The sequence below is a fragment of the Callospermophilus lateralis genome, unplaced genomic scaffold, assembly GCF_048772815.1.
Source record: "Callospermophilus lateralis isolate mCalLat2 unplaced genomic scaffold, mCalLat2.hap1 Scaffold_45, whole genome shotgun sequence".
In the NCBI taxonomy this organism is placed as follows: domain Eukaryota; kingdom Metazoa; phylum Chordata; class Mammalia; order Rodentia; family Sciuridae; genus Callospermophilus; species Callospermophilus lateralis.
The window spans coordinates 7,088,725-7,115,625 of NW_027514398.1; the positions used below are offsets into that span (position 1 = coordinate 7,088,725).

Consider the following 26,901-nt stretch of genomic DNA (forward strand, 5'->3'; position numbering starts at 1 on the left):
ATCACCTTTCAAGAAAACTGATTCAAGAATATAAGGACATTATTTTCCTTTTTGCTTAGTAACTTTCCTGGGATAAATGTTATTAAATTAGAAATCATATATTTCTTCACAACAGATAACTTTGCTGAAGAATAAGGTAGATAAGTGGATTTTGGAAAGCATTATACACTATATCAAGAACACTATCACATTTTATTTGCTGTCTTATACATTTGTCTCCTCTTTAGACTCAGGAACAACAACAGTACAATAAAAGGGAAAATACGATGTGAATATTTAGAAGAGATCAGGTGAGCTCAGGGTGGTATGGCCATGGACAAGTGCATGGTTAGATCAGGCTGTGTAATGTATGGAAAAGCGTGTTTCTAGAAAAATCAATAGAAAGGGAATTATCAATTTTTGAAAATAGGTCCTAAGATAGGAATTACGACCAATGTGCATGTCTTCTCATTGGCAGCAAGTACTATTATTTAATTTCACAATTAATAGCCATAAGAAGACTTATAAGACTCATAGTCAGATGTTGCTGATTCTGTCTTCAAAGAGTCTGTAATATGTAAACTTGTGCTTAGTGACCTCTCTGACACTTCAAATCACACTGGACACACTGTCATGGAAACATCTTTAACTATTGAACCTCTGTTTCTTCCAACAAGCTGAGGAATTTTAACAAGATCATCTTTAGATTTTTCCGATTAGTACCTTCCTAACAAATGGCTTTATTTATCTTTTTATATTTCTTGCTTTCAATCATTGAGAGCCAATTTTTTAAAATTTTAAAGTTATGGAAAAAAAGCAAAACAAAGATATTTAGTGAATTTGAAGAGTCTTGTTAGACCAACTCTAAGTGTCTGATAGTATCATTTCTTTAAGATTCTATCACTTAACACAATGCTTGAGAGACAAATATATTTGAGGGAATAATATATTTTACTGGATAGATGAGTGAGCAGTTGCTTTTTTTCATGGGATATAGCTATGAAAACATAGCACACAAGCTTTTATATAAAAAAGGCACTCAGAAACACCCACTTCTGCTTAAATTTGCCTTCTATAAGAATATTTTAGTATTTAATAGTAGCAAACTCAAGACTGAAACAGACAGTGAGGAATAAAGGGATATAGAGGTCTGTATCCAGCTACCTTCTTAAATGTGGCTACTTCTGTAATTTCCATTATGTGTGTAAAAATTAGTTGCTTAAACCGGTGGCTTGAATATCTAACACTATGGAAGTTTTCCACACAAAATATAGGCAATAGCAGGCTATAACTTTTACCCTGGTATAGATAAATAGATAAATAATTGAGTATCTGGGATTGCATACTTTAATAGTATTATTATTAAAGGGATGGCATAAGAGTACACTGTAAAATATGGTTTAATAATTTTATGTGCAGAATTGATCTGAAAAATTTAATTTGAGATGACATACATAAGATGATATCATGTTAAACCATTGGGTGAGAAAGAAAGGGAAACTGTGATAAGAATATATCCCAGGTAGATTTAAAAAAGAGTATGTGCAGCTATATAAAAGATGAGTATGTTTAGGATACTGCAAATTACTCAGCATAGTACACTTCTAAGACTAGAGATGACATCATGTAGTCAGATGTCAACACATAGAGGGCTCTAAATTTTTTCAACTTTTGTGAAGCTGTTACCTCATTCATAGCATGAGAATAATAGTCTAATAAACATAGGGGTCTTGTAAGTTTTAAAACAAACCATGTAAAGTGTTTAGCAAAAGCTAGTTAATAAAAAATACTCAGTAAATAAATGATTTTTCATTATATATAATAGAAAAATTCTTAGTGTAATTCTTGCAGACTGTCAATATTTTTAAACATAATTTATATGTTATAAAACTTGTTATGCGGGTATTAAATGTATGTTATTTCAACAAATTTATTTCCTTAGAGAAAATGTTCTCAGCTTTAGAATTATTTTACCAAAGAAGTAGATGTGGCTTCCACCTAGCGGCAGTACCTTACAACTGCAGGCATACAGTCCTTGAAGCTGAGAAAGGGTTCAGGTTGAAGCAACAAATGAGGAATTCCTCTGAGAAGTAAGATTGTCTGGCACTTGCTAGACACATCAGATCTGTATTGCTGATATATAGGCTATGCCACATTCCTAAACTTGATAGTTTTTAAAGACAGAAATGCTGAGATTCCATGCCAATGTTCACACCACACACACATGCACACACACATAGATAATGTACTTTACTTTTTGTAACCAGATTTTCTCTGTTGAAAGTATTGGGTTCTAAAAATAAATTATAATGACAAAACCTTATGTATTTTTTTGTTTTTTTTTTACTGTTCTAACCTTCCAAATTGAGGAATTGGAGTCCTCTTGCAATTTCCACACTTTCATGCAAAAGAATATATTTTCCTCAAACCAAAAGTTTGAAAAAAAAATCTGATTTAAAAGACTCACTCAGTCTCCAACCAAGTATTAATCCTAGCTTTCAGACAACTATTAAACTGGACTACACCACACTCTATTCTCTATTCATGTGAAAACCATTCCCTGTTGTATTTTATAATGGTACTTTAGAGTTCACCAAGAGCCACTAAGAGGAGATAGAAACAAAAGGAATATTATTGGGGACAAAAATGTTGCTGTTAGTTCATCAAAAGAACCATTATGACAAAATTCTCCTAGGTATCAGGACTAGAAAAAGCATTTTTTTCTCTGTGAATGAACTGGTAAACTCCCTGTTTAGATAATAAAATATACAAATCACATCAAGTTGTTTTATCAGTTGTTTCTGTTTCTGCTGATTCATGATGGGTTTTTCATTTTTCATTGTGGATTCACCCTTCATTAATTACAGTTGTTTACAACTGAGGCCCTTTTAGTTGCATTTAAAGGACAATATTTGTTTTTTCTTTAATATTTTATTATTAAAACCATATTTTAAATGCCTCAAAATTAATACTAGTCTACAAAGTCTATTCTTATTGTTGTTTTCTTTTTAAAATAGTTTCTTAAATATTCTATAACTATTCTTTCACAGATAGTTCTAATATATAATCAGAAAAATAGAGGACATTTTTAAGAAAAACATATATATTCTGTTTAGAAAACACACAATGTGTTATTCTCCCAAAGTCAGGGATTCTCTTCCACTGAAAAATGTTCCTCTAATATAGGATTTACAGACACTTCTCTAGGCCTTCCCCCTATTAGATGTTCTATGCTAAAAGTATAGGAAGTCTGCAGTGTAAGATGCACTGATAATTACATGGCAGTTTCACAAAAAAACTAGAAGTACCAATAAGTGTGTTCTAAACAATAAGTCAGAGGATACACCACTCATCCCCAATCCTGTACTACAGTGACAAAGCCCATACTTTACAATATCATTTTTAAATTAGGCCCTGGATTTTCATTTAACATAGGTTTTCATACTGATATGATAGAGACGTTTTGTAATGAGAGTTAAATGAGGTTAAAAACAGGACAAAGGCCATATTTTTATAGTACTTTAAATAGATCAAGACGCTAGAGTTCTTTTGTTTAACAGCACTTCCAGAAAGTAAATTTATATGCAGTTCAAGCACTTGAAACTGTAATTTATTCGTCAGCATCGTTTTCTCTAGCTATTCTTCATGAAACAGCATCATGATACTTTGCAATGGAATGTGATTTTGCAACCTGATATTACTTGTGTGTGCTGATGAAGGAGGAACAATGATTGTATTCTTCTTCTTTTGCATAATGTGAATTTAAATTTCAATTAAATCAGATTAAATATTCTGGTCTCTGCCATCTTTATTTAACATTCATGGTGATTAGTTTCTAATTTCTGTTGCTACTGATATCAGCTTTATGCCCTCCCATCTGTGATTATGTAGTTGAGGCATTCACACATTTCCATTATATTTATTTGTATTTTGAATTTACAAGGTTTTAAAACTTAAGGTTTAACTAAGTGTGAAATATTTCAAATTAAGAACCACAGTTTCAGAGGCAGTAAAGCACAATGTGGGTTGTTGAAATCTATAGCTGGTAAAAGTTTGAAGCTAATTTTAAGTCATGTTTTATTTTCTCTTAAAAAATGAGCAAATAAATATGTACAGGATTTTCTAGGTACATTTGGATCCAGTGGGGAATATCAAAAGAAACTAATTCACGAGGTACTTATAGAAATAGATTTGAGAAAGTAGATTTGGATCATAAACTTAATTTATAATTTTTTACATAATCTTCTAAAATATAATCCTCTTCTATTAACTTTATTTTCTCCTTTTATTTTATTTTTAACTTTATGACCCTCATGACTCACTTCTCTTTTTGTTCCATTTTATAAGTAGGCAAATAATATCTTCAATTGAGATTATACAATTGCTTTATGTCATTCACATTTAATATTTCCTTCATTTCATTTGATAAAAAGAAGCAGCATCAAAGTTTTGATGCTCTCTAGTTTGTGGGAAACTGTGGGTGGCAATTTAAAAGGGTGTTAGAAAATTATCCCCTAAAGACATTTTAGGTTAAACAACTTTCAGAATAAGATCAGAACTAGCCCAATGGTATTGGAATGAAAGGGTGATGTGGGTGGTAAAAGGTGGCTTGTGGCTAGAAACTAATTAGCATTGCATAAATTACTAATCAAATTTCCTTTTTCAAATATAGATACAATTTATTCCAGGGAGGGTCTTGGTATAATTGACCTAAATATTGACCTATTTTTTCTATCTTTCCCTGGTATTAAATAAAAGACTTTTGATAAATGGTATTTGTCAAGTGACTTTAAATATATTATTTCATTAACAATTTAATTTTTGCTAAATATATAATGCATATACAAAATGCTGTCTCTAATTTTTTTACTGTATTAATCTTGCCTGCATTTAAAATAAGAATTAAGTACATTAGCACATGTGAAGCACTTTAGAACAGGGTTTGGCAAATTTTAAATAATTATTTTATGTAAGTTATTGTATTTACTGTTGTATGTCTATTCATTCCAGTATTCCAAAATCCAATTTTCTACACACACGCATTTGAGACTGTAGAAGTTTGTTAGAAGTTTAGCAGGGTTCTTGGCTTTTCAGCTTTGTTAAGATTATCCAGCATAAATTAACAGTAGGTCGAATATTTTCATAGAAATTTAAAATAATTTATTTTCACATTATCTTAAAAGACATGTCTAATTTTGTGGAATGATTTCAATCACATAAATCGATCTTGTATATAAATCTGTTTTAGTAGTAATTTATATTTACAAATTTTGAGTTTCAAAAATTTTCAATATATTCTTTTCATTTTTTAGACTGACCAACAAAGAACAGAGATAATACCTATTGAACATTAGGACTATGCATAGATATTATAACAGCCCTTTTAGGGAAGATGCTAATATTCTAAATACAAGACAATCATTCTTCCTGGTCATAAGTGCTAACCAGAGAATCTGAACAAATGCTTCCTAAAGAATTCAGGATACTTTGAAGGAAAAGTTCTTTGAGGATGTCCAGGAATTTATGAAGCAGAGGAATGAAAGGCTTTTGGAGGGAGAATGCTTGTTCCAAGATGCTGTCATTTCTCTATATTTGCAACACTATGATAAACAATCCTCTGTTAAACTGCCTTTATTTTAGTAGAACATCCATTTTCTTTGAAAGTCATTGTGTCACTATATTCTTACAGAAACTTCTGAAGATGACAATATTTCAATTGGGGTAAAGAGCCCCAATTAAAGTCTTGTGTAAAGGCCAAAGCAGGAGACTAATTCACGGACCCACCTAAAGGCCTTTTTCAAGCAAAAACCGTGAGGTTTACCTGTGGGAACACTCCAGCCAACTCCATATTCCCAAAGAAGGAAGGGATGAACCTGAATAGGAGTTAAAGCAAAAAAGAAAGGATTAAAACTCAAAGGCTAAAGGGCACAACCAGCAGCCTTGATAGTTTTTAAAGGCCAGTTTTACATAGATTTTGGTCAATGTTCATCTCCCAACACCATATAAGCCCTTAGACTAAGCACACTAAAATGGAATTTTTATTTATTTTTATTTATTCTCTTGTTCTCAGTTCCCCTCCTGCTTGGAGTGAGTTCTCTCTCTCCTCTACTCACTTAAATAAATCCTATTGCACCCACTCTTGCCTTCCTCTATTGTCTGGGGATTTTATTGAGACAATAACCCAGAAGGAAATTGGTGAAGCAGGCAATCTGGTTTCATCTCAAAATTCTGCTTTCAATTCTACAGATATGAAGGCTAAGTTGTAGGGAGTTTGATACTTTTTGAGGGTCAGGCTGCTAAAAGGGTAAGAACTTGAGATGCCAAACTTGGTTCAGCTGATCCTAGAGTTTAAGATTTTTTAATAGCCATATGCAAATGCACATTCACAACACAGAACCTATCCTGTGTATGTATGTGTGTATGTAGGAATGTATGTATGTAACTATGTATCAATTCACATACTGTCAGTGGGAATTGTTTTCATATATCTTTCAGAATTGTCCCTCAGCAGAACTATTTGGGAAAGTGATAGGCACTATCCTTCAGGTGAGAATAAAGTGGCCTTGGACAAGGAGAGCATACAGGTAACAAGGAAATACAGGAAGAAAGAAAAATTGCTAAGGTTTATTTCCACTATGAGAAGGTAAAAAGAACCAAGGTTGCAATTTAAAACCCCATGTATCTTTTCAAGCATTCAAGAGGCACATTAAGCCAAAGTGAGAAATTGATATGGGATCTTACTGAAATAGTCAGAATTTTTAGATTGAGGAAAATAAGCTGACAAACCATTTTTTTTTTTTTTGGATATGCCAATATCTCATCTTTTACCACAGAGAACATTCTGTTTAAATACAAAAGCAGTTTTTATGAATATGGTAGTATTTGTTTTTCACATAAATACTATTCAAGTGTGTTATGAATATAAGTCAAGATACATATCTCTGAAATATAGATAGATGCCTGCATTTCCTGTAATGCAGAGACCTACTGACAAAAATATCATTGAAGTTCTAAACTATTGCAGTAATTTTTCAACTAATCTGTAAACTCACAACCTGTCTTATTCTAAGCAACTCTCTAAATCACACATTTGAATAGAAAGGATTCCCAGATTCCAAGAAAGTGCCTGCATTATGTTCTAAATGAAACTCAAAATCCTCGGTATGGCTCTTTATACTCTTAAATCCTGGTCTCTTCTAGCTCTTCTGCCTCAGAGTCCCCACACCACTCTCCCTTAATTTGAAAATGTGGCTTCTTTTTTCTCATTTGCTAGGTACTATGTTTTGAATGTCTACAACGAGTATATGTGTTGGGAACTCAATCCCCAAATTCAAATTAATGATATTTGGAGGTGAAGCTTTTGGTGGTGACTATAATTTGAGAAGGTCAGGAGAATGAGGCCCTCGTGATTGCATTACAGGCACTCTAAAGAGAAGAAGAGACACCAAAACTGGCACACTTGCTCTGCCTTGTCATGTGATGCCCTCCACTATGCTATGGTGCAGAAAGAAGGTTGTCAGCAGGTGCCAGTGACTTGCTCTTGAACTTCCCAGCCTGCAAGAATCATGAGTTGAATAAAGCTCTATTCCTTATAAACTACCCAGTCTATAGTTTTCACAGATAATGACCTAAGACACACACCTGCCTAACTCAGATATTGTTCACAAGATAATTTCTACGGGGCAGTTCTTTTGCCATCCCTCTCCTATCTGTCATCCTAGAGTTCTGTTTGATTACCTCTCTTGCAGCATTTTATAATCTCATTACCTCCTACTTTTGCACAATATGTACCCAAAGTATTGAAAAATAGGTAAATGAATGAACAAATAAATGTGAACCATTGTGAGCCATCCATGGGCTGTGTGTGTGTAAACTATGTGCATTTGAGCATATGAGGGGATGGTCTGGCATTGCACGCCCATTGGGCTGTGTAATGCAAATGCCTTTCCTCTAGTTCTACCGTGATCCCACACAGCACCTGAGATGGGTGTGACTTGCCAAGATGTCACTCAATCTGATGACAACATAACATCACCAAGCAAGACTCCACCCTTCGAAACTCTACCCCTTGCCTTTTTTGGGTGGGATATTCTATCAAATGTCTTCTACCCAATAAATAGGGGGTTTAGGGGCTGGGGGTTTGCTTTATTGTTCTTTCCAGCACTGCCCAGCATGGAGCTGACCCTTGGGGTAACTGAGCAGTCCTACCCTGTCCTTAAAAACTCATGTTCGTGTTTTGCATGGATTCTTTGCTGCATCCAGCTCCTTTGAACCCAGCTCATCTTGGCAGCCCAGCCAGCTGGCAATTAATAAAGCCATGCAGTTGTCAACAGATAGTCTTTCAACTGATGTTAAACTTTAAAAGAAGATAATCTGAGGCTGCATGGTGGCACTCACCTGTAATCCCAGGGGCTTGGAAGGCTGAGACAGGAGGATAGCAAGTTTGAAGCCAGCCTCAGCAATGGTGAAGCACTAAGCAACTCAGTGAGGCCCTATCTCTAAATAAAATACAAAAAAGGGGGCTGGGGATGTGGCTCAGTGGTTGAGTACCCCCACCCCCAATAAAATATTTTTTGAGATTCTGTCTTTCTGATGCTATTTTATTATATACATTACTTGTTCAGATGTGGCTTCTTTTAAAATAAAGTATCTTAGGCAAAAGAGTAGTTAAAATATGTTCAAAATCCCCCTAAATAAGGAATCATACACATGCTTTGCTCTTGCCATCTTCCTTATTGCAGCACCAAGGTTTCTTCTAACCAGTTGAGTACTATGATACATATGGATTGGGCTAAACTTTCTAGGGGAAGACCTTATACATTCCCTCTCAATTTTGACTCATTATTTTTCTATTTATTAAGATAAAATACGAAATGGTGTAGCTGACAGTTTTTTAAAGGTATTAAAGTTTGGATAATTTTACTAATTCTGTAACAAATTGACTCTTGACTGTTATTATTCAGTTAATTTTATTTTTCACCTTAAAAACTTCTCTGAATTCTAAAGACCATTAATAACTGGCAGATTTAATTATAAGGGTAAATATGCTCTGGTATGCTTGTGGATTCTTGAAAAAACAAAATATTAAAGTAGGTAAATAGCCTTTGTCCAAACCACTTAATTAACCACCCATTATTGTAGCCCTGTAGTCTCTGGGAGGTGCCTGTAAGGCATGCCTATGGCTATTCATAAATTCCGTCGCTGAACGTACACTGCTAGACACTGCCCAGACAACAGTGGATGTGATAGTCCCCTCATCAGTTTCACTAACTTTATGGTGGGTGAATTCCAGTTTCCCCATAGTCCCTTGGATGCTATTAATTTCCACTAGATGGTACTCCTATGTGACCTTCTTATGACTGAGACTGCAGCTTCTACATCATACCAACGAACAAAGTCTTTAGGTATTCTTTTGCTTATACAAAAGCAATAGGAAATAATGATAGAACTACACTGATATAAATTTAAAAATATTATTTTAAGAAGAAAGGGTGTGATGGAAAATTTAAGGGAATGTTTTTTTCCAATATTATTTATAACTTTTTTCCAAATTATAGGGAAACCAGATATGTGGTGTACAACTATAACCCAGCTACTCAGGAGGCTGAGATAGAAGAATTGCAGGTTTGAAGCCATCCTGGGCAACTTAATGAGGCTCTGTCTCAAAATAAAAATACACAAAAGAGAACTCCTAGCTTGTACAAAACCCTTGGATCAATCTCCAGCACTGGGCGGGGGGGTGGGGATGTTATAGGGAAGTGTGTGAGTGAGCACTTGACATGCTGATTGACTCTATATAAATGAGTAGACAAATGGTGTATTAACAATAATACACCTTTGGCTAGTCAACTCAGATATTAGGACTTCCCTAAGAAGTCCACAATTAGGGATTTGCTGGATGATGTTAGCAAGAAATGAAGAGTAGGACATAAGATTTCTTATCAGAAAGAGCATTTAACTTTTCAAAATACACTCAGGTGTTATGGTTAAAAAGTGTACATAGATGCTTTGTTAAAAACATAAACAGTCAATTTAGGTAAGAGGGCTTCTAGCAGCTCTTTAAATATCTCATTTCTGAGTGAATAAAAGTACTTCCTTTCATGCAGACTTCATATATCAGTGCTTTCAAAAATCCCTGTTCTTTTTTCTTTTCTTCTGACTCTGTTTATAAGAAGCAACTAAGTATTATTTTGTATTAGGTTCATTCTGTACTAAAAGTCAATGTGTTATATGGGTCACAATTTCTTTCCAAAAATTAGTTTGGAAATAGAAGATACTGTTTTCTGCTACTTTTTAGTGCTTTATGTTCAGCCTTTACTTATTTATGCCAATAGCTCAGTAAGAATAGGAAGTCTTCCCTATTAAAATAGAAAACAATACAGAATGAAATAAACATACCAAGGGAAAGAGACAAGATACAATCTTTCACGTGGAGCTCCAAGAAGACTTTAGAAACCAAACAGCATGGCAGCCAGAATCAAAGGGTAATTTTCTACAAGGCAGAGCTCTCATGCTACTTGGTTATATTAGTCCTAAGGCTCTTATAGATAATACATGAGACCAAAAAAAAAAAAGTATATCATAACATACATTGCAGAAAAAATAATCCACACAGCATTTTATCCAGGAATCCCACAATGTGATAATTTTAAATGTTTGTAATGAAGTTCAGGAGCAAACAGGAATAGCAGCAAGGTAAACTAGGACAGCTGACAAAATTTCATCTTTATACTTTTGATGAATTACTCTAAGAGTAAGATGTGATAGCCAGGTAAAGTTAGGCATATCTATAATCCCAGCTACGCAGAAGGCTGAGGCAGGAAGATCACAAGTTCCAGGTCAACATGGGCAATTTAGCAAAACTCTCTCAAAAATCAAAAATAAAAAGGCTGAGGATGCCTCCCAGTGATACCCCTTGCCATTAAAAAGAATATATTAAGGTCTAGTAACTTTAAATGTATATCTTGTGTATTGAGAAATATTACAAACATTATACACAATAAGTTGACTAGAAAATCCTTTGTCCTTGAGCTGCTGATTGATATCACTTAGCATGTGCTAACAGAGGAGACAACAGGACTTTATAAAGTGAACAGTGTTCATTTACACACACTCATAGGTTCATGTTAAGGAGTTAGCTGCTGTGAATATACTTGAGAGTTTCCAGAAAGTTTGATTTTAAACATAAGAAATCAAAAAAATAGCAATTGGAATTAAAAAGTCTGTCATAAAAAAGTGTAAATAGAAATCTGCACAGAAATCAAGGGACTTGTTGTATTAAAAAATTATTACCTAAAACTTGGAATCAGAACAAAGTGAGAATAAGCATTTTAACCTGGTGATTTAAAAACTCTGGCTGTATTCAAAGATAAGCTAAAAAATGAAAATGAAATTCTTCCTGAAGTAGGCACTTATTTGTCAACCTGTGCAAATTACAGTAACAAAATATTAGAGTAACATAGTATTAAGATTTTATTTCTTATCAAACTACATTCATCTATATCAAGCCATCCTTGATATTTTTTAAGGTGCAGTATCTTATTGCTATAGTTACCATAAAAGAAAATATGATAGAAGTTTCCTGTTGAAAAATAAATCAACAGGGCATAAGATGTTGGAAAGAAAAGAGAGGACAAAAGCAAGTCAGGGACCTTGACTTTGGATGAAAGCCCTGGATTCATGAATGAGGATGGTAGACTTTGACTCAGATGTTGAAGGTGGCCAAGCTATCACAATTTCTGGAGAACTTTCTGGGCTCAATTTATTTGTCAAAAGGGTACTTTTGCATATTTTTGAAATTAATACATGTAATCTAAGAGATTATTTGATTTTTAGGAGTTTACCAGTAATGAGTTGTACATAACTAGTCAGTTACACTGTGGGAAAAATTGATATGGAACAATCTGGCACCAACGTTATGTTATGTTCCCTAATTATGAGAAAAGATGCCGCCAAAAGGAAATAACAGCTTTTGAACCTCTGTGGGAATGTATCTCCTTGAGCCAATTCAGAGGATGTGGTTTTGGACCAGTCATAAGGATAAATGAATCTGAACATGCATAACTATAATTTCTGTTTTGTTAAACTAAGACACATTAGTGGATCTTTCTTTAAAGCAGTGTTTGCAGAAATTTCCAATGTATCTCATCACTCAGAATCTGTGCTTTTTAAAGGCAGAATTTTTTTTTCTCATTCCCTATATTTTCCATCTTTGTAAAAGCAACAATTACATCAACTATAGAGACAGAGGTCTCCAATTTAAGAAAAAAAGTAAGAAAAAATAGAGGGTGTTATATATATATATTTTTGACTTTTATAAATACTCTTTGCCATTACATGATTAGTTTGCATATATAAAAGGAGACAATGCAGGGGAAAGTTCTCTCCCAGTCAATGCAAAGAACTTGGGCATCAGCACCAGTAGATGCCAGTTCCAGGTTTCACTGGCTGGTTAAGTTGCCAAGCAAAAGTGCTTCACCTCTCTCAGGCTCAGTTGTCTCTGCTGAGACATAGTGCAGGCTGTTGACTATTAAAGTTGCTGGAAAATATAAGTGTAGTGTGGTGCATATCAAGTGTCTGCAGCTCTGTAGGCTATTAGCAATAGCTAATATTATTGCCATTTGTACAATGTATTATTTCAGAAATAGATCTTCATTTTAGTTCTATTTTTAAAGTGTAGATATTGAGGGTGGGAATATGGCTCAGTGGTAGAGCACTTGCCTAGCTGGCATAAGGGCCTGGGTTCCATATAAGAGGGAGTGACTGAGGGAGGGAAGGAGAGAAGAAAGGAGGAATGAATTAAGAATAGAGAAAGAAAGGGAAGGGAGATATTGATGAGACTGGCAAATTCAGAAATGGGAAGTGAGATAAGGAGAGAAGGGGAACACTTTCTTACTGAAATTTGATGTGTAAATTGAGAAGAAATGAGACAGAGATAATAGCTGTGTGGAGAGTAAATATAGAGGTTTTGGGAGCCCTGGAAAGAAAAACCAGCTGTATGAAGTGGCTCATACTTATAATCCCAGAAACTCTGGAGGTGAGGCAGGAGGATTGCAAGTTTGGGGCTAGCCTAGGCAATTTAGTGAGCTCCTGTCTCAAAACAATAAAGTAATTTTTAAAAAAAGGCCTGGGGAATGTAGTTTAGTGGGTACAATCCATAGTCAGACACACACACACACACACATACACACACACACACACACACACACACACACACATACACGAGAAAGTAAAGCAAACCAGTCTTCAGACCTTAAAATTATACTTAGAAGTAGAAAAAAGAGGAAAAGAAAACAATTTCTATAGAACTATTTGATTATTCTCTTCTACAGGCTTTTTCTGGCCTGTGAAGGACCTCACACAAAATAGTTTGTTTGATTTATTTCAGAGGTCCAAAATGGGGAAATAGCTTAAGGTAATTTTCCGAGCATAATTTAGTTCACTTAATTTTTAATGACTTAAAAAAAATCATTATGTCCTAACTGAGTCAAAGAATACAAATGGAATTTGAAGAAATTTACAAAAAGTATCTCAATTTTCAGAATAAGTAGCCATATAAACCATTCTGCAGAAATTTCAAAATATATTTAATGAACACAGTTCTGCTATTTTTGTTTTGTTTGTTTCATTTTATTTTGTTTTTGGAACACTGTGATCCATCAAATTAGCCTGACCAACACTTTTGCTGATATACATACTCTTAACCATTTGCTGGCCTAAAAGGTACAGGTACGTGTTTAAAGATAAATCATTGTGGACAAAGCACTGTCAGGAGTCTGTGAGGTTCTCAGGGTTCATCCTTAATCAGTCACTGAACTGTCTACAGACATAAGCTTTCTAAATTGGAGATTTAACATAGGCACAGCAATAATTATAAGGTAATGCAAAAGGTAGTCAACGAGACATTTTCCATCATGCTATGGAAGTCCAACAGGAAGACAAATTCATCTTGGCACATAGGAGTAAGAAAATTTTAATAATGAAGGTCAAGTGTTTCACATTCAGATTTTTACAAGAGTCATTCAAGTAAAATACGAGTTGGGCCTGTAAAATATACTTCACTTGCCCTTTACTGCAAGACTGCCACAATATAAGCATGAAAAACAAACATATATTTCATGCTTTTGTTTTGTCATCTCTCTATTTTTTTTCATGCTTTTGTTTTGTTTCTCATAAACAAAGACACACAAATACACAAATACAAAACATGGAGGCAGAAGGTCTCTTATCTGGACATTCCCTGTGTGTATGGGTGACATTCCCAGGGTCTGGGTTTGATGATACACAAATTATCTGACAAATTATGTAAAGAAAAGCAGTGGGAAATATGATATTGACAATTTAGATATATGCAAAATCACAAAGATTTGGATATTAATGCCACAAGAGTGGCACAAGTGTAAGAGTGATGGTAATAAGCTGGGATAGGTGAGTTCTAGGAAATTCAACCAGGACATGTATTTAACCTATTGCAGCCCTCCTAAGAAAGCATAGCTGACTTTTCAGATGCATGATGACTTTTAACATTTAATTATTAATGTGGGCCAGTTTCATTATAAAGTAGATTTAAAGCACCTACTTAATCTACCCATGATAATTATATAGATGGTATCCATAGTTTTGTATGGAGACATCCCATTAAGTGTGAGATCAAAGTATACTCTCCCCATAAAATATTTTTCTACTTATTACTTTATCATTCTCAAAAATCAATTCCTCAACCTAATCTTTTTTGTAATATTTAATTTATGTCAAACTTGACAATACTGCATGAAAGTCTATGGGATAATTCTTGAAGATCTCTCTCTTAAATTTGTCCACTTAAAAACAGTTTTTAAAGACAATAAGATAGTTTCTTCTTTTTATGCTACTTTGCTTAGGACAAATTATTTGCTGGGAAGATATGTTCTCCTCAACTCAACTAACTTTTGCCTAATTTTGTTGCCTAAATAATTTAGTGAAAGAACTAGAGTGTGAGGAATTCTATTGGAGAAATCTCTCATATTTTATTGTGGATTTTTTTCCCATTTAAGATCATTTGGAATTTCCTTTTGATTGCTATGACACAGAGCCTCCTTTTCCATTCTTAAAGAAGTAAGTGAAAAAAACTCAGATGAGTTGTAGGAAATTCAACCATCATACATCAAATGATGTATACATTTCATATTGAAACACTTTCAATTTTTCAGCTTAACATAGACTTAGCCTTCCTTGGTTTGTTAAGTGGTATGAAAACTGGAATACTAGAGAAAATATCCTGGCCCTTAAGAAACTAATTTTTTTAATAAGATACTCATCATTTACAGAAACTCTATATGTAATATCTTCTTTGGGAGATACTGAAATTAGATATTATGAAGCTTGATAAAGAGAAACAGTTATCCTTGATAGCACTGAAGAGAGTGGTTGCAAAATCACAAATTCTGATTGACAACTAAGAGGCTTCATTTTCCCCATATCTGTAATCCTAAAACAACATCTGGATTCCATGTTTCTCTTCCATGGAGAATTAATCATTCTTTCTCCCATGGTTCATTTAGTCAAATCTTAAATAAAACACCTGCTGAAAACTTCTTAGCAATAGCTTCAAAAACTTAGGTTCTTGGGGACTGAGCCTCCCTAACATATTTCAGGTTATTGATGTTTGGCTCCTGCATGGATGAGTTCAAGGCCATGGGTAATTTATTATACATCTTCTCTTTTCATTTCTTGGAATACTAGGGATTGAAGCAAGAGATGTTCTGTCATTAAGTTACATTCTCAGCCCTTTTTTCTTGTTATTTTGAGACAGGGTCTTTCTTTTATTTTCCTTGCCGATAAGACTCCTGCAAATATGGTGAACATTCCTAAGATCCACTGGATGTTCTATAAGAAATGTACTGAATGCCAAGGTCATAAAGTGACACAGTACAAGAAGGGCAAGAATTATCTGTATGCACAAGGGAAAATGGCATATGACAGGAAACAGAGTGGCAAAAAGCTAAACTACAAAGAAGGTTGTATTGAGGCTTGACTGTGTTGAGCCTAAGTGCAGATCTAAGAGAATGCTGGCTATTAAGAGATACAAGCATTTGGAACTGGGAGAAGATAAGATGAGAAAAGGCCAAGTGATCCAGTTCTAAACTTCATTGTTTCATTACGCTAATAAAATGTTGAGGTTATCTTCACTTAGAGAGAGAGAGAGAGAGAGAGAGAGAGAGAGAGAGAGAGAGAGAGAGAGAGAGAGAGAGAGAGAGAGAGAGAGAGAGAGAGAGGAGACAGAGTCTCACTAAATCTCTGAGGCTTGTCTCCAATTTACAATCTCCTGCCTCAGCCTCCTGAGTAGTTGAAGTTGGGATTATAGCTATGTGCCACGGAGCAGTTTGTTGCTAAATTGCTTGGGTTGAACTCAATATTTTGATTTTCCTACCTCAACCTCTGGAGTCTCAGGGATTACATGCATGTGACATCTTGCCCAGCAAGGTTAATTTATTAGGAATAGAAATCCATAAACCATGCCAATTCTTATTATATTTATATACAGTTGTGTTTGATAATAATTTTTCCTAGTCAATTCTTTGCTCACATGATATCATATGCAAATATTTTTGATACTCTTCTATAAAAATAGTTCATGAGAGCTCACTCCTTATTTTTAGACCTGGAAAGATAATAGCCAAGCTTTCTGTCAAAAGTTTGATCAGTCATTTATTTATCTCCTAGAAGAATTTCAAAATTGTGCAAGAAAAAAAATTATATTTTCCCTTAATTATATGGTTCATTGAGGCTAATGTTTATATGTGAAAGTTATATGAATGTTACCTGGGTGTCTTTGATTTTACTAAAATACCTTATTAATAATGTCTTCATTTATATTCTGCTGCTGCCCTTTTTATTTTTCTTTAAGAGAGATTTGCTGACCACAAATTTTTGGGATCAAGTGATCCTCCTTCTTTAGCTATCCAAGTGGCTAGAACAAGAGGTACATGTCACTGTACCCAGTACTTTATTTATTAATTTTTTTCCAGACTGATTGGGCCATGACTGTGATTATTATTCATTAATAATTTAAATAGCTGAGCCAGGAGCAGTGGCACATGCCTATAGTTCCAGTAACTCAGCCGCTGAGGCAGAAAGATTGCAAGTTGAAGGCTAGTGTCAGCAACTTAGCAAGACCCTGTCTCAAAGGGGGGAAAAATACTTGGGATATAGCTCAGATGCAAAACACCTGTGGATTCAATCCCCAGTGCCATAATATAAATAAATAAATAAATAAATAAATACAGCTTGTGGTTGAGTCTAACAGATGTTTGCACTCAAATAGAAAGTGCCACATGACCCAGTTAGAAACCATGAGATCCTGCGGCTGCACAAATGGGAAACATTGTGCCTTATCAAGCCCAAATCTTTTTCCAACCACTTTTTCCTAGTCCTTCTCTTCTATGGGGCTATAAATGTGAACTCTTTCTTCACCCATGTTCTTTTTTAGCTGCCACTTCAGAAGGCAGTGAGTCACAAGAAGAAATTTGCTAGGTTTTTCTGGGAAAGCTTTAGCACTTCAGATGAAAGGGACAGATGAAGCAGCTGCACTGATACTCCTCCCTTCTTTCTTCTCTTTTTCTTAAATAGAAATGGGATGTTTGGATTTGGGACAACTCCACCTTAGGACTGTAATGTGAAAAGTGTGAGAAAACTGAAGAGAACTCTGGAGATGCCAGTCAGACTACAGCCTCAAGTCTTCTGTGGTTAGAAAAGGAATTCCTGCTTTTTTGGTTGGTTTTGTTGGGATGTTGTTTACTTCAGCTGAAATGCTTCCTACCTGATTCAGCAAGATGAAGGGAAAGACAGACTCTAAGATTGGAATTAAAAAGTGAGTGATTAATGACAGGAGGGATGAGATGAATCTGAAGGTGTAGCCGAATGGTAGTATAAAACAGTAGGAACATTTTGTGGGAGACAAATCTATTTGAACCAAGCTGATCTCAAGGTGCATATAGGATAGGACATCCAGGTGTAGCAGGTACATGAGCATGGGTGACAGTTTTCTGCTCTAAGGGTAGACTAGAGCTTTCTTGCAGTAGTAGTAGTAGTTGAGTTGATGAGTAGTAGTTAAATCATTAGGGATAGGAAGGCAAAGAACAATGAGGTGTATATACGTTTAGTTGGTATAGAAAAGAGGTGTTTTGTACTCTATATTTGCATACTGAATTTGAAGTAGATGCTATCTCAGATTAGTATTTTTAAAAATAGAGACTCAGAAAAGTCAAGAAACTTGACTTTATCATATAATAATTAAATGACCTAGCCAGGATTTGAACATTAGACAGTGTGATGGTGCAAAAATCCATTGCCTTTCTTCTCTTTCTGTCTCATATTTAGGAAGTTTAATAACACGTGGATGTATATATACTAAGAATCAAGGACTGGTGATTATTTGCATAACATTTTAAAATATGATGTTTTTTATTGGCCTCCCTTTATTTTGGTGCTTAACATTTAATGTCTAAACTAAGAATACATTATCTTTATATCTTTTGTACTGCACCACTTTCACAGTTATCCATCAAACCAGTTGGAAGTCCTGGTTGGGGATTCCTAGAGACTGCTGCTGATAACAGTGCTAAATTTCTTTTCATTAGTTCCACTCATTAGCTTCAATAACTGATAATATTAACTAGACTTAACATATGTATGAATTCCATAACTTATTAATGTCCAGAATAAAATTCCATTGTCATATTTTTAAATACATGGTGAATCAAATAGAATTCTTACTTTAGAATTTTAAATGTAAATTATGAGCATTGAATTTTACTCCCTTTATTTATTTATTTATTTATTTTGTTAGGGAGATAAACACCAGAAGCACTCTGGGTAAACACTTATTTACAAAAAAGACACAATTTAGAAGTGGTCAAAAATTTAAATTTAATGTAGTAATGTATAAGGAAAAAAAAATTCTTGAGATTGGTAGAAATTAAATGGCCTTCCTAAGTACCTTGAGTGAATACTCAATTTCTTGATAAAGTTTGATCCTACATTTCTCCATCTTTATGTATCTAGGGTTAAATGAGAACCAATTTATATTTAGGATGAATTACAGAATGGCAAAGTATCAAGGCAAAGATCTATCAGTCCTCACATGGAGTTACAAGGCTGGGTGTTTGCTCTGCTTCCTGCTATCTGAGCAGATGAATACCAGTGACATCACCTGTGGGGAGCTTCCCTGTGCTGCTCACTAGAAGCAGACTTCAGACAGCAGCTGTTCCTAAGTGAAGCAGACCACAGACATGCAAAACTTGGCTTTTTAAATAGAGACATCGAAAGCAAAAAAAGAACAGAGTGCATTTTTTAAAATTTATACCAGCCTTCCTCTTTTTTAAAGAAAAAAACTCCTTATAATAAATTCACAGTGCCATAAACCAAGGTACTTCACTAGAAGTGCAGGTGAAGCAATGGCTGGGTGAGCTGGAAGGAGAAAATAATGTGCATACCTTTGCTTGTCCAGCTTTTGTAATGGCAGGCATATCGAAGAGCTGTCCAGTGTAAAAATGCAGCCCGCTGAACAAGATCACTGCAATAGAGTCTTCTTCCTTCTCAATTACTTCAAGAATATCCTCCATCCTTAATATTTCTTCTCCCTAAGTCAAGTTAGGTATAAGTTACATAATATTGACAATAATACTCTTATCACATATTTATAATTTCAGCATGAACTGTCTCACCATAAGGAAAACTAAAGGTGAAAATTTTCCACTGCATTAATGCTCTTCAAAACCTTAATAATGAGCAGAATTTGAACTTTTTTCTATAAGAAATGACAATTTAAAAAGAAATTATAATAAAATAGAAGTATTTTTTTAAAGTACAAGTCATTACAAAAGTATACTTGCTTATTTGTTCTTCAAGTTTTAGGTTAATCTTTACTATTTGTATACCTATTGGTTATTTTCTCATCACACCCATCCAATAAAACACCCCAAAGTGCAATCCCATCGAATATCATATAGCAAGAGAAATCTGTTGGAAATTAATATTGCATTTGTCAATATACTATTTTCCCCAAAAGCATCACTTGCATGTCTTTCATCTGAATAGTACCTAATATTTCTAACTTAAGAGTAAAATATTCTCCATATTGAAAGATACTGATCCAAACATAAAGAAAAATAATTTACAAATAATTAGTATATCACTTTATAACTAATGATGATTACTTAGTAAAAAATATGAATGAGTCTATATTTAGACTTGTAAACAACTTGAGCTGAATGAAATCAGTTCAATACTTGTAGCCTAACAATTGAGATATACACCAAGTTTTTATCAGTTTTGTGCAGTGCTAAATCTGACTTCTTTTAAAGTCAATGTAGACTAATTACATTAATATTGGAGGAAAACTCATTAATAAAATTTATTTTATTTTATTTTATTTTTATTGATTGATCATACCAAGGATTAAACCCAGAGGCACTTAACCATCGAGCCACATCCCCAGCCATATTTGTACTTTATTTTGAGACAGAGTCCTGCTAAGTTGCTGAGGCTGGCTTTGAACTCATGATCTTTCTGCCACAGTTTACTGAGCTCCTGGGATTTTATAGGCATGTGCCACTGTGCTGGCTCCTTCCATTTACTTTTAAGTTTTTATAATTATTGCTATTTGTCAAATGTCTTACCTGTTAACTGTGTGTGTGTGTGTGTGTGTGTGTGTGTGTGTGTGTGTGTGTGTGTAATATACTCTCTACTACAAGAAGACTGGAATCTCTATAAAATGGGAGTATGATAGATATTGAAATCTCGTAATTAAATGAAATGTATTTATATGCTATAAAGCATTTCAGTAGTTACTAGAAAAAAATCTAAGTTATAAAAATAAAAATTTGGTAATTCAAACTCTTTATTCTTTTTTAATATTTATTTTTTAGTTATAGGTGAACACAATATCTTTATTTTATATTTATGTGGTGCTGAGGATCAAACCCAGTGCTTCACTAATGCAAGGCAAGTGCTGTTCCTCTGAGTTACAACCCCAGTCCCGAAACTCTTTATTCTTTAAAAAATCAAATAAGGTTTAACCACCACAATTTTAAGAAGAAAGAGTAATTGAAAGTACTATATAAATTAGTTCATGAGTTATTTCTTTAAAGAAGCAGCAATAAGCAAATAAGAAAAACTGTTTTCCATGATAAGACATGTCCCTCATTCATGCTAACTTGTTATCATCTAGTAATGCTAAAAGATGAGTCTCAAGATTACAATTAACTCATAAGACTTCAAACTGCTGGGCACTTCCAACTAAAGCCTCTGATAGTAACTCTATCATTTATGCAAGAAATATGCAATTCATGTAGGATGTGTGAAACAGATATCCTCTCAGTGGTGCAAGAACTTTTCATTCCATTAATTTACTGCATGTTGGCAAGTAGAAGAGAAGAGAGCAGGTCTTTAATTTCTTCACAGTAATTCTGGGCTGAAAGAAGTAATTGTTCAAACATTGGCTTAATAGCCTGGGAGCATCATATGTGAAATCTATTAATCATTCTGTGTGACTTTCTTGGCGCCAAATTATAGAAGCTGCAGGGGTTTATATGTCAAATGTGTACAACTTGGCCTTACACTTCTCTTAAGGTGAAATACACGAGAGAGTTTTGACCTTGAAGATATGGTTAAGTTGTATCAAATGTATCTTTTGTTACCTGTTTGAATATAAATGAGTCTCAGATAAATAACTTTAGTAAAGTCACACACCTACTATGTTGGAGAGGTGGGATTCTACTGGGTATGTCAGTCAGGCTGTAAAATCCAAGATTTTCCAAGTATACCTCATCCTTTCTCCTTTGTCTAAAGACAACGGACAATATTTGATACTTAGATTATTAAGGGCCAGGAAAGATAATCACTATTTAAATTCAACAAATACCACTGGTCTTTTAACTGATATTAATGGCCCTCAAGGGCAATAAAATTTAAAATTAAAAAAGGTACACCCAATTTACCATCTTCATCCCATTTCCTTGTACACTCTGTAGACTCCAGTAACATAAATAGAAGATTGTTTGCTTACCAAATGGGTAGCCCGTGAAATATAAAAATAAATACAATTCTGAGTTATTCACTATTTAAAACAAAATGAGCTGACAGTAAGAGAAGTATGAGTCTTTTGTACTTTCTTGAAAGTTCCATTACAGTAATGAAGATAATAAACTTTTGAGGAAAATGAATAAAAAAAAAATCAATAGTGAATTGAAGCATGATGAATATTTATTACTTTCTCATATACCTCTCATGACTTTATTATCCGCATACTTCTTTTAACATGAAGTCCGTGAAGTTGAAGCTGTGACTCTCTTGCATACTGGAAAAAGAAGTTATTTATTAAATCAAGCCCGAAGCATAGAAGGACATTTACATAACAACTTGGAAAACAAATAATAAAATATCAATGAAAACAGCATTATATGAAATCCAAAGTCAAGGTTAAAAGTGAATAACTAATACTTCAGAAAAAAACTGCTTAATCTGATTTAAGTAGGAATCCGAACATTCTGAGATACTACAAATTACAGCCCAATGGAAATGTAGGGGTGATTTAGACTTCTGGAGTTAGGAGAGATTTTGCTATCAAATGTCTCCTAATCTAAATCACAATCAGAATCTGTAGAAAACCAATGTGAGCAGTATGCACTTGCTACAGTTGAATCGAGGATATAAAAATGGCTTACCCTAGCATGAGTAAGTTAGTGAAAGGAAAGAACAATAGGAATTGACTTTACCGAGAATATAAGATATGACTCGGAACAAACAATGGCAGGGAGCATGATTTTTCTCAAGATATTAGAGTTTGATTCTTTCAGTAAAGAAATGGTTATAATTCTGACATAATTACATGCCTTAAAATTATGATATGTGCACTATAGTTAACAGTCATAATATAATGCAGAAATCAAGTTTCTCTAATACTAAAAGTTAAATATGCTATGTACCTTTTTCTGTGGACATGTCTGGAACAATCAAATTTTATCAACCAAGTTGCTGATAAGATATACTACATGACATTTTAGTGAACCATGAGAAATATTTTAAATCTTTAGTAGTTTTTTAAAATAATAAGGCATGAAAAATTATGCTATTATGCTATGAAAAGGAAGGGGCAAATGCAGGTTTAAATTGCAATTTTATATGGCCAAAGGGTTCAGCAGTGGTGTTTGTATTGATTTGATCTCATAAGATAAAAAGGCAACAAGAATTAATAAAAAATTTATAACCACACTTCATTTAGACCAGCGGTTTCTTCAGTGTCTTTTTAAAAAACTAATAAATCAATGTTCCTATTCAATCCTTCCCTCCCTTAACTCATGTTTTACTTGAACAAAACAAATAAATCTACAATCTATAAACAATTCTTAAATCAAAAGCATTTGACAGATCTTTTTAGGGTAAGGTTATTCAGAAAAGACTAGTGAATAAACATTCAAGTCAGGCAAATCATGTCCCTCTAGGAAGAGTAGAAAGAGCACAAATGTAATTTGAAGAAATTCTTACATGATCAGAAGGGAAGGCTTTGGCTTCTAGAAGAATTTTATGCCATTTTGGTGTAGGCTTAAAAAATGATAACTGCAATGAAATGGATTTATTGAGAAAGCATTAATATACAATTTCTGCATTTGTTCAGTTGATTCCACACTTTCATTTTAGAATCTTCAAAATTTAAAGGCATTAATTAATTAAACATCTAAGATATCTGTCAGAGTTAGCTTTTCAATTAGCCCTGTTTCCAATGAATGATGAAAGGAAGAAGATATCAGCTCATTATGTTTATCAATGGAATAGCAAACTCAGGGGGAAATGTAAATCAGATACAAACAAATTCCCAAAGTATACTTAAATGTTAGTTGAAAAATTATCTTCCCAAAGTATTTATTAGTAAATTCTCTAGTATCAGACTGAAACATCATGTTCTCTGTGTGTTTTATTTACAATGACTTATCTTGCACTACCAATTTTGTTTCTAATACATCACCTTTCCAATGTTATTTTATGGCATTTATTTTAGGTCCAACTAAAACTACTTCAGCTTTAACATGAAGCAGCTGTCTTTTTTAGAGGCAGTAGCACAAAGTACTCATTTGGCCAGGGGGCCCCTTCATTTCTCCACATATTTCTTAGATAATGAGTTTGACAATAATAACGAGATTGACAGCTGCCATATTTTGGCTGTTAATTATTGGCCCAACTGCTTAATAAGTTTTTACATATCACATTCAAACCTTGTGCAGATCTATGAGGTAGGTATTATTGTCATTTTTAGAAAGAAAAACTTTAACTTACAGATGATGAAACCTTTGTCCAATCTCAAATGGACATTAAATAACATACCTGGGAGTCAAAGTGAGTTATGCCTGGATTTACAGATATGTTTTCAAATAATACTAAAGAAAGTGAAGTCAATTTTTTTCAAAGCATCAATTACAATAGACACTACATACCAAATTCTGAATACATCTGACATTTTGAGATAAAATTATTTATTAAATATTTAACATGTAAGAAGTACTTTAAATACAGTAGCTCATTTAAGGTACTATATTTCTTTTCAACAGTTTACTTTCTGTGTTTCAGGTATTTTTAAGCTTCTCCTCAACCATGACTATAAAAATGTATACTGATCCATAATCTCTCTCTGCTAAAGATCTGTGTACTAGATAATGTCTTTCTGAAAAACTCAGTGCTTTGCTGGTAACTATACATCTTTGCTTTGTGTTCTTGCAAGCAGTGTTTCTTTTTATCCACTATGACTCTTATTTTTTTAGTTCTGAGCTAAGAACTCTTCATTATTCTGAATTTCTTGTAAGAGTCAACTTTTCCATGATTATGTAGAAACCATTATGTCATGGGCCATCATTTCCTGGTAAAAATGAACATAACCTCACAACTTATTTTTAAATAAGCAAACCATCAGAATCTCATGAATTAAAGATAGAAATACATCAGATCCCATAAATGAGTGTATTCTAACCATTGGTGGGAAAAGAAACTTACAAGTAGGAGATGTAAATTAACGGTCAAAGCATTCATTAGGGCTATTTATTTCTCCTTGGCTCCTGCAAAATAAACATATCAAAATCTAGTTCCTTTATTATAAGTTCTAAAGATGCATGAAAGTTAAACAAGGTAGGAGGATTTCTGTACTTCCTCCCTCTTACTGATTTTAGAGATAAGGACACATTTGATGTATCATCATAAAGAAATGGAAGTTTCCCACTTGACTCATTTTATCAAATGATATCTAGAGTCACAAACACATAACTAGCTAAAAATTCTATTCCTTTTTGAAGTTGTAAGTAGCAAAAAGAAATAATGAACCATTTTATTTTGCTTGAAAAAAAAGAGCTACATAGCAAAATACAATAGCATAAATGGTTTTGGGATCTATTCATATACACTAGAACTTTAAAACTGACATAATTACATGCCTTAAAATTATGATATGTGCACTATAGTTAACAGTCATAATAGACATATATTTTCCTATGAGAAAGCATGCAAAGATATCATATCCACTACACAATCATAGTCTGATCTAATTACTTTGAGTGAGGGCTTTGGCACTAGAAAGAGACCCAAAGACAGAGAATACAATGGTCACTTAAGAACAGTAATGATGCCATCATTATTCTGAGTTCTTATGGTGTCTCTTAAAGGTAATTAGACTTGTGTAATAGGAATGATGTTTTTCTCACCAACTCTAAGAAAAATAGGCAATGTACCTTAATGTCTATAAGGCTGCACTAGATGTTAAGGAAACATAATTCACATTTTATATCCAAAGACATATTTTTGATAGAGTTCCATTTTAAAACAATAGACAGTAAATAGAATAATAAATCAATTAGATAGATTCCAGGATAAGGTTCGTCAAGGAGAGGCCATTGGAAATATGTAGTCAATTTAGGAATTTATGTTTTAGCATAACCATTTAAGGAAGGGACCATCTTCACCTCATCAAGGAAACCTTTCTCTCCTATTTCCACACTGATTTTTCCCTTTGATACTACAAGGTGGTGAACAAGTGGTAGGAATTAAAAGGTGCTTCCCTGGTCACCGCAAGGTGAATAATGTCTGAAACCAAGGCAATGAGAATAGTCTCCTTTTACATCCCCAGCACTAAATAAAATCCTGCCCCACAAGGCATACTAGATGGACACAATAAGCTCACATTGCTTGGAGTGGCATATGTCTTTCCTACAGTAAGAAAATTTCTTTGAAGTGTGGTCAAAAACCAAAATCCTGACAGCTTTATTATAGCTGATACTTTATATTATGGTATGAATTCTTACTGCTACTTCTGAAACAAAATTATCTTGTGCTGTCATAGCCACTTAAATAGCCATGTGCCTTAAGTTTGGTATCTGACCTGACATTTTCATAACTATCAGATGAGCTTCTCAGAATATATTGCTAAGCTTAGCAGACCTGTAGCTTCCACTAACCTTAAAGTTAAGTATGCTATAAAACCTATACCTGTGATTTCCCCACCTTGCTGTAGTCTTCCTCCTAGACAGTCGGTTCCACCAATAAAATTGGTAAATATATTTATTTAAGACTTTTTTTTCTCTGTGACTATAAAAGCTTATCTGTCCTCTTCCATGTATACGAAAACATGCCAATCAGTGTCACTTGAATCAATGTTCCTGTGATATGGTCACTCATATTTGCCTCAAGCTAAAATATTTTCTTGTATCCATTAAAGCACAGTCATTATTTTTTGTCAATAGTATTATCTCACACTATCCTCAAGGCAAACTGATGAGATATATACTTTGATATTTCTATTTTCATTGATGAGAAAACTGACATCCAAAGAGAAAAACTAACTTTCCCAAAGTCCTGTAGAAAATTTTTTTTTGACTCAGAATTACATTTGGAAACATTGCTTACAAG

General features: G+C 33.8%; 1 pseudogene; it reads left to right on the top strand.

Annotated features, from left to right (window-relative positions):
• Positions 1-15,811: 15,811 nt before the first annotated feature.
• LOC143388861 (large ribosomal subunit protein eL42-like) lies at positions 15,812-16,100 on the top strand (annotated as a pseudogene).
• The last annotated feature ends 10,801 nt before the right edge of the window (positions 16,101-26,901 follow it).